Genomic DNA, 13,915 nt, shown 5'->3' with positions numbered 1-13,915 from the left:
GAGGCCATCGGGAACCCGGGTTGGTTTCTGGCCACGAAGTCAAACATCAGTGAACATCCCTTCGACGACAGCGGCGGGTAAGCCCGATCGAGTGGCACGGGGGGGAAGTCGGCCGAGTTGCCAGTAAGAGAAGGGGAGGGAAACGACGAAAAGGGCGGAGAACACGACCGCAGCCGGTGTCAGGGGCCGGACTGCAATCGGGGCAGAGACGCACAGCAGCCAGAAAAGCGTTTATGACCACAAGGACCGCGGGAGCGGTAGGGAACAACAGCAGAAGCGTAGGGGAAAATAAAGGACCGCTGGGAGGCGTGAACGGCAACAGCGCGGGAATCCCCATTTTGAGTCGGCGGGGGGAAGAAGACAAGCGCGGGAAAAGCCGCCAAGTGTGGGAAGCCGCCATTTTGAAAAAAATAATAATAATAATAATCATATCCGAAGGAAAGGAAACTCAACAAGGATGCCAAAAACAGGTAACATCACTGCTTTTGATAACGATGTGGAAGATTGGGCCACTTATGTGGAACGCATCGAAGTTTACTGTACAACGAATGAGGTACCGGAGGATAAGAAAGCACTAACCCTATTAAACTCGATGGGTGCGAAGACGTACGGGTTATTAAGGAACCTTGTAACACCAGATAAACTGGTAGGGAAGAGTTTCACGGACATTGTTACTCTCCTGCAAGAGCATTTAAACCCCACGCCGCTGCTGATAGCGGAACGATTTAAATTCTACAAAAGAATTCAACTTAAAGAAGAAAGCAACGCTGAATTCCTAACCGAACTGTGCAAGTTATCGAAGTACTGTCAGTTCGGTACAGGACTAGCAGACGCACTGAGAGATAAGTTTGTGTGTGGGCTCCTAAGGGAAGGAACCCAGAAGCGACTGCTAGAGGAAAAGGACCTTACGCTGGACAAAGCTTTCAGCGTTGCAGCATCGCACGAGGCAGCAGCATGAGGCGCTGCAGAGATACAGCAAAGGCCATTGGAATTCAGCACCAATGAAATGGCATTGGGCACAGTAAAGTGCTATCGTTGTGGAAGGACAATGCATGACCAGAACCAGTGCTGGTTCAAAGATAAAGAATGCAGGCAATGTGGCAAACTTGGTCACATAGTGAGAGTATGCCAGTCAGGAAAGAAGACCAGCAGCAAAACGTCACCGCAGGAGAAGTACAAAAAGGTACACAAGGTGACAGAGAACAGTTCAGATGAACAGAAGACGGATTCAGACTCCAGCAGTAAGCAACTGGGTTGTCTGAAAATACATAATGTGGGTAACACAGCAGACCACCAAACTATCTGGGTCACGCTTCGGATAGCAGGAGTCCAAGTGAAGATGGAATTGGACACTGGGTCGGCATTAACGGTCATGAATAAGCAAGATTACAAAAGGTTATTCTCGCACATTCCCCTGAGGGATATGGAGATTGTATTGAAAACATACACGGGGCAAATAGTATGCCCCAAAGGAAAGATAAAAGTAAACGTGGTCTACAATGGTAAAGAATTTCAGAAAATGGACTTGTATGTGTTACCTGATGGAGGTCCGCCACTACTGGGACAGGAATGGATCCGGAGAATAAATGTGGACTGGCATTCCATACAAGCACTGACTGTAGATGCCTGTAAGGAGGACGACTGTCCAAAATCTTAGACGATGCTAAGGAGGTGTTCCAACAAGGACTTGGAACACTGAAAGGAATTACGGCAACCATCAAGGTTGAAGAACATGCAAACCCAAAATTTTTCAAAGCCAGACCGGTGCCTTATGCGATACGACCTGCTGTGGAAGCAGAGCTGGAAGGGCTAGAACATTCAGGGGTACTGTCCAAGGTGGACTGGAGCGAATGGGCTACACCCATTGTTCCTGTCATGAAGCGTTCGTTGAGCAACAAGCCGGGGGAACCTGGGAAGGTTCGCATCTGTGGCGATTTCAAGATCACTGTTAATCCGGTTCTTCACACGGTGCAATATCCGCTTCCGCGGATTGAAGATATCTTCGCTTCGCTGTCTGGCGGGAAACACTTCACTAAGATAGACCTGGCGCAGGCGTACCTACAGATGGAAGTTGATGAAGCGTCACGTCAGTATCTCACGATCAACACGCATAAGGGCTTATATCGGTATAATAGACTGGTGTTTGGAGTGGCATCGGCTCCAGCGATTTGGCAAAGGGCCATGGAGCAGGTATTGCAGGGAATTCCAGGCACACAATGCTACCTGGATGACATCCTGATTACAGGAGATAACGATAACGATCACCTCGCGAATTTGGAGCAGGTGCTCATCAGATTGAAAGAATATGGGCTCAGAGTTAATCGCCAGAAATGCGAGTTCTTTCAAAAGCGAATCTCGTACTGCGGCCACGTCATTGACCGGGAGGGGCTCCATAAGTCACCTGACAAGATCGAAGCTGTTGTAAAAGCTCCTGCACCGGAGAATGTATCCCAGTTGAGGTCGTTCCTCGGGTTGGTTAACTATTACCATAAGTTTCTTCCAAATTTATCCATGGTGTTACACCCGCTGAACACTCTTTTGCAAATGGGAATACCATGGAAGTGGAGCGATGATTGTAAGCGGGCGTTCCAAAAGAACAAAGCACTGATCACCTCTAAGGAAGTGTTGGCTCACTTTAACCCAACGCTGCCTATTCGCTTAGCTTGTGATGCTTCTCCATATGGTATCGGGGCAGTGCTCTCACATAAGTTTCCAGATGGCTCGGAAAGGCCAGTCGCTTTCGCATCCAGATCATTGACCTCCGCTGAGCGCAACCATGCTCAGATAGATAGGGAGGCTCTCAGCCTCGTGTGGGGAGTTAAGAAATTTAACCATTACCTGCAAGGCCAAAAGTTTATGCTGCTGACAGACCACCAGCCGTTGGTTTCCATTTTCAACCCTAAGAAGGGTGTTCCGGTAATGACGGCGCAGAGGCTTCAGAGATGGTCCCTTTTCCTAGGAGCACATCAATATGATATTGAATTCAAAGGTACAAAACAACATGGTAATGCTGCTGGGCTGTCGCGCCTGCCACTACCTACAGCGGAAGAGGCACCGGCAGTTGACCCTGTCGAGATATTTCACTCGACCATCATCGAATGCTTACCAGTCACCAATGCGGGTATTGAGAGAGAGACCCGAAATGACCCGACACTGCCTCGGGTCTATGACTTGACAGTGAAGGGATGGCCAGCACATGGCGAACCACTGTTACCAGCATTCTCAGCCAGACGAGAACAGCTGTCCGTATGTCAAGGAACATTGATGTATGGTACAAGGGTGATTATTCCTCCAAAATTAAGAGAGAGAGTTCTGAAAGAATTGCACGAAGGTCATCTGGGGGGAGTCAAGATGAAAAGCCTTGCTAGGGCTTATGTGTGGTGGCCAGGTATCGACAAACAAATAGAGGATCTGACTAAAAGCTGCTCAGGGTGCCAAAAAGTTCAAAATGCACCTCCAATTGCACCGCTGCATCCGTGGGAATGGCCTTCAGCCCCATGGCAACGTGTGTATATCGACTTTGCAGGTGCATTCATGGATTCCATGTTTTTGATAGCAGTAGACGCACATTCTAAATGGCCAGAAGTGATTAAGATGTCGACCACTACCTCTGAGAAGACGATCGCAGTTCTAAGAACCATATTTGCAAGGAATGGGTTACCGGAGCAAATATGTTCAGACAACGGACCACAGTTCGTGTCAGAAGAATTCCAGAAATTCATGAAAATGAATGGGGTGAAACACTATACATCTGCCCCATATCATCCGGCTACAAATGGGTTGGCCGAGAGATTTGTTCAAACGTTCAAAAAGGCGATAAAGGCCATGAGTGAAGACCATATTCCACTACAACACAAGGTGGACAATTTCCTGATGGCGTATCAAAACGCCACGCATTCAGTGACAAATCAAAGCCCTGCCATAATGTTCTATAACAGAAGGTTGCGGTCCTGGTTGGATTTGTTAAAACCCAATGTGTGAAGGGAAGTCGAAAACAAGCAATTCCAGCATGTAAATAACAAGGCCACTCGTAGTTTTGAAATAGGACAACCAGTGTTGGGCAGGGACTATAGGGATGATAAATGGCTACCTGGAATAATTCGTGCACGACAAGGACCCTTGATGTACACGGTAGACGTTGGAGAGAACGTAATACGACGTCATGCTGACCAACTTGTGGAATCGAGAACAAGGGTCGACCCCATGTCTACGGCAGAGACACCAGTTGATGAACTTATTGAGCCTGTAGCATCTACCTCAGACTCGAACGTACCTGATGATGTTCAATCCATAGGAGATCAAGTGGATGAGTCACCCCAGCAACGAGAACCAGAGACCCCTGAAAGGCGTTATCCGGGCCGGATCAGGAGGCCTCCTCAGAGACTGAATCTTTGAACAGTTGTGTGTAAATTGTATATATGTTATCCATGTAATGTTTAATTTGGGGTGTACACTGTTAAGCTAAAAGGGGAGGAATTGTAGTGTATGTAACCTGTACCACCTTAAGAGGATACCTTAAGGTGATGGACTACTTTTTGATGGCTCCTGTACATTGTAGTACCGGTGGTGACCACACCGGTATATAAACCCTGCAGAGCAAAGTGTATCCCAGTTCAGCCCTGACCCTCAATCACTAACGACCTGTTTAATTATTTCTGTAGTCTGTGTCCTGTTATTCAGCATAACTACATTTGAAAACACAGACTCAACAGGTACTAACGGTGTTAATTACTAGACTTACCTTTCTGTGGCAAATTTAATGAGGAATTAATGTGCAAATGCAGCAACTTCATGACACTCACGGGGAGGTTAAGCTTGAGATGTACAGGGCTTTGGTGAGACCACACCTGGAGTAGTGTGCACAGTTTGGTCTTCTTATCTAAGGAAGGATATACTTGCCTTGGAGGCAGTGCAACGAAGGTTCACTAGATTGATTCCTTAGATTAGAGAGCTGCCCTATGATGAGAGGTTGTGTAGAATGGGCCTATACTCTCTGGAGTTTAGAAGAATGAGAGGTGATCTCATTGAAACATACAAGATTCTGAAGGGGATTGACAGGGTAGATGCTGAAAGAACAACAGAAAATGCTGGAAAAACTCAGCAGGTCAGGCAACATCCGTGGAGAGAAATTTGAGTTGATGTTTCGGGTCGAACCCTTCTTCAAAACTGGAAAGAAAAGAAAATAGATCAAAGGCAGGGCTGCCATCGGACAAAAGAAGTGAAAGAAACAAAAGAAGTGAAAGAGCTAGACGAGATGGTAATAGGCTGAGATTAGGTGTAAAGTGTACTGGCAGGGCAAGAGATAGCTGCCAGGTGTGAGAGAGAAACAAAAGGAAATGGCGGGGGGGAAATGGAGTGGAAAAATTACAAGAGAAATAAAACACCTCCGTTCAGTCCGTAAGGGTGACCCCGAGCTTCCGGTCGCCTGTCATTTTAATTCACCGCTCCACTCCCACTCGGACCTCACCGTCCTTGGCCTCTTGTATTGTTCCACGGAAGCTCAACGTAAACTCGAGGAAAAGCACCTCATCTTCCGATTAGGCACTCTGCAGCCTTCCGGACTCAATATCGAGTTCAACAATTTCAGATCATAACCTCGGCCCCTATTACACATTTTTTCTTGTAATTTTTCCACTCCTTTTCCCCCCTCCCCCTTTCCTTTTGTTTCTCTCTCACACCTGGCAGCTATCTCTTGCCCTGCCAGTACACTTTACACCTAATCTCAGCCTATTACCATCTCGTCTAGCTCTTTCACTTCTTTTGTTTCTTTCCCTTCTTTTGTCCGATCGCAGCCCTGCCTTCGATCTATTTTCTTTTCTTTCCAGTTTTGAAGAAGGGTTCGACCCGAAAAGTCAACTCAAATTTCTCTCCACGGATGTTGCCTGACCTGCTGAGTTTTTCCAGCATTTTCTGTTGTTATTTCGGATTTCCAACATCTGCAGTATTTTGCTATCGTACTAGATGCTGAAAGGTTGTTTCCCCTGGCTGGAGTGTCCAGAACTAGGGGCATAGTCTCAGGATAAGGGGTAGGCTATTTAAGACTGAAATGAGGAAGAATTTCTTCACTCAGAGGGTGGTGAATCTTTGGAATTCTCTACCCCAAAGGGCGGTGAATGCTGAGTCTTTGAGTATATTCAAGGCTGCGATAGATAGAGTTTTGGACTCTAGGGGAATCGAGGGATATGGAGATCGGGCGGGAAAGTGGAGTTGAGGTCGATGATCAGTAAAGATCTTATTGAATGTGGAGCAGGCTCAAGGGGCCGTATGGCCTACTCCTGCTCTTACTTCTTATGTTCTTATGTTATGTTCTTATGCCGTTTTCGTGATGCTAATGAGGGTGTGCCACAAATCGGCCAGCAACTTGTGGCGATTCACAATTCACGTGGCATTACTTCCTCGCCACAAGTTGCTGGCTGATTTGCACATTAATAACAGCATGCGCCGTTCCAACGCCATTCATTTTTCTGCAAATTCTGGGCTGTTATTGCCTCTGTTTCCTCTTATGCATAATACTAATGGAATAAACTGGGACAAATGGCAAGGGGGAAGGTGGTGAAACCATGGAGCATAAACGTGGGCCAAATCTGTTTGATGCAGGGCTAAATTTAGTTTGTACTGTATATATTTTAGTTGGAATAGGCTTGTTATTCAAACCGGCCCAAAGGCAGTTTTATTTTCCTTCTTTCTTACCTGCCCTTCTTCCCCTCCAGATGTTGATTCCTTTCCGAGTAGAGCCCCACACATACTTCACCCAGGTAGCCGTTATTCATGTGGGAGCTTTGCCAGCAAACGCTGGCAGACTATATGACAGCAGCTGACCCTCTCCTGTACTCACCCACTGCTCAGTCGGCGAGCATCACTTCCATTGCCCAGTGCGATGAGGCCAACTGTGCTGCCACTTTGGCAGAGAATGGTTAACTCAGCTCAGACCGGGATTGAACCTGGGATCTCCCTACTCAGTAAAGCTCAGTAACTGGCTGGATAAACCAGTTATTGCAATTTACAAAAAGAGGCATGAAAATTCAAGTTAGGTGAGATCATTTAATATTAACATTTATTAAAATTTCACAACGCCTCTTTCCAAATGACTTGCGTTCAGGGCAGGAGAGAGCTTTAGTAGAAGTACGATTCCTACATATTTTCTAGTTTGTGTTTTGTTTTCAAAAATGTTATACAAGATACATTTTTACAATCGAAAATGCTGTAAAACAGTTTAAACAGTTCTCATACAAGCTTTTATGAAGCTCTTGCCTCGATCTAAGTTCAGTATTTACTGTATTGCTGATTTCTTGCTGCCCTCTCTTTTTGTCCTCGCGTCTTGGCAGGAAGTGAAAGATTTTTTTCTTTCTTCATCCTGGGCATTGTGCCATACGAATCTGCACTGTACATATATCAGCTTCATTAATTGTATTCCCGTGTGTCCCTATTAATGAAAACAGCATTGGCCGGGGTTAAAATGTACCCTTTTGCCCAGATAATACTTATTTTCTTGTGGAATGGAATTGTATGTTCCTTGTTGGTTCCAAAGTTATTGAGTTTGAGAGAACAGTGCGTTCTCTGTGGGGAGCTGATGTGAAAGCTTGGAGTCGATTTTAACGCTCATGCGGTTTTCGGCGGGAAATCACGGGAGTCCGTTACTCACTGACCCGCACAGCAGAAGCAGGAGGCCGTGCCGATTTTAACCACCAGGGCTCATTACCATGGCGACGGTCCACTTCTCCACTTCTCACCCATAAAGGGAAGGCCGTATGTAATCGGTCAGCCCTTGGCTGCCTACCATCGTGCACTTAGGTGTTGAGAAGGGGATTCTGGAGAAGAGGTCAGGCAGGAGGCAAAAGTGGGGTGGGGGCTGGGGGGAATCCAGGGCAGGGGAGGCCTAAACTCTTGCTCCTATTTGCCCCACAAAAAACAGGGCCTCTTTATGTTCGGATCCTCTTCCGACTTGCTTGAGTGCACTGGCTTCCCTGCTCTGGCCCAAGTTAAAATAACAGTCGGGTGCCTCAGAAGAGCAGGTTAATATAAGGATCAGCGTGCAAGTCACCCGGGAGATTTTAACTGCCTGTCTACCCGGTTTCCACCAAACGGGTATATTTAAAAGCATTTTATTTACTATTCGTTCCTGGGATGTGGGCGTCACTGGCAAGGCCAGCATTTATTGCCCATCCCTAGTTGTCCTTGAGAAGGTGGTGGTGAGCCGCCTTATTGAACCACTGCAGTCTGTGTGGAGAAGGTACTCCCACAGTGCTGTTAGGTAGGGAGTACCAGGATTTTGACCCGGCGACGATGAAGGAACGGCGATACACTTCTAAGTCAGGATGGCTTGTGACTTGGAGGGGAACTTGGAGGTGGTGGTGTTCCCATGTGTTTGCTGCCCTTGTCCTTCTAGGTGGTAGAAGTTGCGGGTTTGGGAGGTGCTGCCAAAGAAGCTTGACAAGTTGCTGTAGTGCATCTTGTAGATGGTACACACTGCAGCCACGGTATGCCAGTGGTGGAGGGAGTGAATGTTTAAGGTGGTGGATGGGGTGCCAATCAAGCAGGCTGCTTTGTCTTGGATGGTGTCAAGCTTCTTGAGTGTTGTTGGAGCTGCACTCACCCAGGCAAGTGGAGGGTATTCAATCACACTCTTGACATGTGCCTTGTGGATGTTGGAAACATAGAAACATAGAAGATAGGAGCAGGAGTAGACCATTCTGCCCCTCGAGCCTGTTCCGCCATTTAATGAGATCATGGCTGATCATCCAAATTCAGTACCCTGTCCCTGCTTGCTCCCCATATCCCTTGATCCCTTTAACTTTAAGAAATGTATCTAACTCCTTCTTGAATATATTTAATAAGTTGGCCTCAACTGCCTTCTGTGGTAGAGAAGTCCACAGGTACACCACTCTCTGGGTGAAGAAATTCCTCCTCATCTCAGTCCTAAATGGCTTATCCCTTATCCTTAGACTGTGACCCCTGGTTCTGGACTCCCCCGCCATCGGGAACATCCTTCCTGCATCTAGTCTGTCTAGTCCAGTTAGAACCTCGCACTTATCCACATTATACTGCATCTGCCATGCATCTGCCCAATCACCCAACCTGTCCAAATCATACGGGAGTTTCTCGGCATCCCCCTCACAGCACATACGCCCACCCAGCTTTGTGTCGTCTGCAAACTAGGAGATATTACATCTAGTTCCCTCGTCTAGATCATTAATATATATTGTGAATAACTGGGGTCCTAGCACCGATCCCTGTGGTAGCTCAGTAGTCACTGCCTGCCACTCGGAAAAAGACCCATTTATTCCAACTCTTTGCTTCCTGTCTGCCAACCAGTTCGCTATCCAAGTCAGTATCTTACCCCCAATCCCATGTGCTTTAACTTTGCACACTAATCTCTTATGCGAGACCTTATCGAAAGCCTTCTGAAAGTCCCAATACACCACATCCACTGGTTCTCCCTTATCTATTCTACCAGTTATATCCTCAAAAAATTCCAGTAGATTAGTCAAGCATGATTTACCTTTTGTAAATCCATGTTGACTTTGTCCGATCCTGTCACTGTTTTCCAAGTGCTCTGCTATTGCATCTTTTATAATGGACCCTAGCATTTTCCCCACTACCGATGTCAGGCTTACCAGTCTATAATTCCCTGTTTTCTCTCTACCACCTTTTTTAAATAGTGGGGTTACATTAGCTACCCTCCAATCCATGGGAACAGTTCCAGTGTCTATAGAATTTTGGAAGATGACCAGCAATGCATCTACTATTTCTAGGGCCACTTCCTTAAGTACCCTAGGATGTAGATTATCAGGCCCTGGGGATTTGTTGGCCTTCAATCCTGTCAATTTCCCTAACACCATTTCCCTACAAATACTGATTACTTTCAGTTCCTCCCTCTCATTAGACCCTATGTTCCCTGACATCTCTAGAAGGTTATTTGTGTCCTCCTTTGCAATGAGCTCTGGAGCTGAGTGGTCCTGATGGAACCAAATTGAGCATCTGTGACTAGGTGATTGATGAGTGTGGTGATTATTCTTGTTTTATAAGAAGCATTGTAATTGGTTGCCTGTTTTCCTGCCTTGAGATACATGCTGTAAACTTATTGGTTAGTTGATGTCATGTGACCGGTGGCGGCCATCTTAAATTCAGTTCTCCACAGTTTGGTGGAGACTGGGTGTTTAATATGTACTGCTGGTTTTTTAAGGTTAATAAAGCCTAGCTTTTGAAAGGCAACCTACTCTTCATTTCAATTTATTAACCTTAATTGCATCAGTTTCTGCTGCCTTTGCCCATGGCCTAAACAAAGCTATAGTTATGGCCCAAGTTAATGGGTTAGAAGTGAAGGCCCTTATAGATACGGGCAGTACTGAGAGCTTTATAAGTCTTCAGTTTGTGAGGGAGAAGCGCTTGAAAATTTCACCTGTTTCCTATCAGGTGTGTATGGCTCAGACGACTCTCACCTCACAAGTAGCTGGTTGTTGCCTTGTGAAATTAATTCTCCTAGGTAATACGTATACTGATATATGCCTATCTGTTCTGCCTAATCTCTGTGCGGATATTTTGATTGGTCATGATGTGCTTCAATTACATGAGTCTCTCAGTCTTTCTTTCGGAGGAACTAAGCCACCTTTGTCTATTTGTGGATTAACTTCTTTATCTATTTCTCCATTATCACTTTTTTCCAATTTGATGCCGGACTGTAAGCCAATTGCTACCAAGTCAAGAAGGTATAGCAGTCAGGATAAAGAATTTATTAATTCTGAAGTTCAACGTCTTTTATCGGAAGGAATCATTGAACCTAGTTTTTCGCCCTGGCGGGCACAGGTAGTTGTCACCACTAATGAGAGACATAAGAAGCGAATGGTGATAGACTACTCTCAAACTATTAACAGGTATACTCAATTAGATGCGTACCCCCTGCCTAAGATTGATGAGCTTATCAATAAAGTATCTCAATATAAGGTTTTTAGCACTATTGACCTGAAGAGTGCTTATCATCAGATTCCTATCGCTAAGAGGGACCAACCATATACGGCCTTTGAAGCTGGCGGAAAGCTGTACCAGTTTTGCCGAGTACCATTCGGTGTTACTAACGGTGTCGCCTGTTTTCAACGGGCAATGGATGCTTTTATAAGTAATAACTCTCTCTCTGACACCTTTTCATATTTAGATGACATCACGGTATGTGGCAAATCAAGGGTGGAGCACGATTTTAATCTAGAAAGATTCCTTCAAGCTGCGGAAAAAGTTGGCTTAACTTTTAATAAAGAGAAGTGTATCTTTTCGACCACCGAGGTAAATTTACTGGGGTATATTATCTCGGGAAACAAGATTAAACCAGATCCAGAACGGCTGCGACCACTGATTGATTTACCTTGCCCTACGAATTCTAAGGCTTTGCAACGAGTTGTTGGACTGTTTTCTTATTATTCTAATTGGATTGCAAACTTCTCGCAGAAGATCCGGCCCCTTATTCAGGTTACGACATATCCTCTATCATGGGAGGCCAGGATGTGTTTTGATAATCTTAAAAAGGATATCCTTGGAGCAGCTGTGCATTCTATTGATGAGCAGGTTCCCTTTGTGATTGAGACGGACGCTTCCGATTTTGCAATTGGGGCTACCCTGAACCAAAATGGAAGACCTGTGGCCTTTTTCTCACGTACTCTGAACAATAGTGAGAAGAGACATTCATCAATAGAGAAAGAGGCGTACGAAATAGTTGAAGCACTGCGTAAATGGAGACATTATTTATCTGGGCGACATTTTACGTTAGTAACTGACCAAAAATCTGTGTCCTTCATGTTTGATGTCAAACATTTTGGAAAGATTAAGAATGATAAAATAATGAGGTGGAGGATTGAGTTGGCATGCTACCATTTTGATATAGTTTATCGTCCGGGGAAGGATAATGTTGCCGCTGACGCACTGTCGAGGGCTTATTGTTCTGTGATTCACGGAGATACGCTTATTAATCTTCATAATGCTTTGTGCCATCCTGGTGTTATGAGGATGATACACTTCGTACGCAGTAAGAATTTGCCATTTTCAGTTGAAGATGTCAAGCGGATGACTTCGTCATGCTCTGTCTGCGCCCGGTGTAAACCGAATTTCTTTAAGCCTCAACGAGCTCATCTTATAAAGGCTACTTCTCCCTTTGAACGTCTGAGCATTGATTTTAAGGGGCCTCTTCCTTCAACGACTCAGAATCGATATATATTTACTGTTGTGGATGAGTTTTCAAGGTTCCCTTTTGCTTTTCCTTGTGCAGATGTATCAGCTGCTACAGTTATCAAATGTCTGACTCAACTTTTTGTCATCTTTGGGATGCCTGCGTATATCCATTCGGATCAGGGAAGTTCTTTTATGTCTTCCCAGTTGAAGGAATACCTCCAGAGTCGGGGAATTTCTACTAGCAGAACTACCCCGTATAATCCCCAGGGTAATGGACAGTGTGAACGATACAATGGGGTAATCTGGAAGGCAGTTATGTTGGCTTTGACATCCCGGAACCTTAAGGATACACAGTGGGAAATGGTATTGCCTGATGCCCTGCATTCCATTAGATCATTGCTTTCAACGGCTACTAATGTGACTCCCCATGAAAGGCTCTTTAACTATCCGCGGAGATCCACTACGGGATATTCGGTACCTTCATGGCTTACTATGCAGGGACCTGTGCTGCTTCGACGCCATGTTAGACTGTCAAAGTATGATCCTTTAGTGGAGGAGGTGGAGCTATTGGAGGCGAATTCCCAATATGCTCACATTCGATTCCAAGATGGGAAAGAAAGTACGGTTTCAGTTAAAGACTTAGCTCCTTGTGGTGGCCAGCCCTCTTCTGAGGACATTAACAATAGCCATAATTCAGATAATGTTGATGTCATCATAGATACTACGAATGTTTCCAATCCTATTGCAGACACTTACAATTCTCTTAGTCTGCCCCCGATGGATGTTCATGACCTTCCCAGTTTACCTTCTAATGGGACTTCCAATTCGGATACCGTTGATAATCGGGATATTGATAGCCTCCCTGCAGAAGATATTTCTGTGTCTCCTGGTGTGGGAGGGCAAGGAACTCCACCAAGGCTAAGAAGGTCGACACGAACAAGATATCCGGTTGACCGATTAAAAATGGACTTTTAAAATAATTTAATAGTAACATTTTAATATTGTTGAAGGTATTATACATGTATTGTTTTAGTTATAAATAATTAATTGTAAACTGTAAAGGCTACCTAAGTTGAAGTATGTTTTAAAAGGAGGGGTGAATGTGGTGATTATTCTTGTTTTATAAGAAGCATTGTAATTGGTTGCCTGTTTTCCTGCCTTGAGATATATGCTGTAAACTTATTGGTTAGTTGATGTCATGTGACCGGTGGCAGCCATCTTAAATTCAGTTCTCCACAGTTTGGTGGAGACTGGGTGTTTAATATGTACTGCTGGTTTTTTAAGGTTAATAAAGCCCAGCTTTTGAAAGGCAACCTACTCTTCATTTCAATGAGTAAGTGCCGCTTGATAGCACTGTTGACGACACCTTCCATCACTTTGCTGATGATTGAGAGTAGACTGATGGGGCGGTAATTGGCCGGATTGGATTTGTCCTGCTTTTTGTGGACAGGACATACCTGGGCAGTTTTCCACATTGTTGGATTGATGCCAGTTTTATAGATGTACTGGAACAGCTTGGCTAGAGGCGCAGCTAGTTCTGGAGCACAAGTCTTCAGCACGACAGCCGGGATGTTGTCGGGGCCCACAGCCTTTGCTGTATCCAGTGCGCTCAGCCGTTTCTTGATATCACGTGGAGTGAATCGAATGGGCTGAAGACTGGCTTCTGTGATGGTGGGGACCTCAGGAGGAGGCCGATATGGATCAACCACTCGGCACTTCTGGCTGAAGATGGTTGCAAACGCCTCAGCCTTGTCTTTTGCAC

This window comes from Somniosus microcephalus, chromosome 1 (assembly GCF_052327205.1).
Source record: "Somniosus microcephalus isolate GS21.2 chromosome 1, FLI_Smic_1.0, whole genome shotgun sequence".
NCBI classification, from domain to species: Eukaryota; Metazoa; Chordata; class Chondrichthyes; order Squaliformes; family Somniosidae; genus Somniosus; species Somniosus microcephalus.
This window is presented reverse-complemented; position numbering follows the sequence as displayed.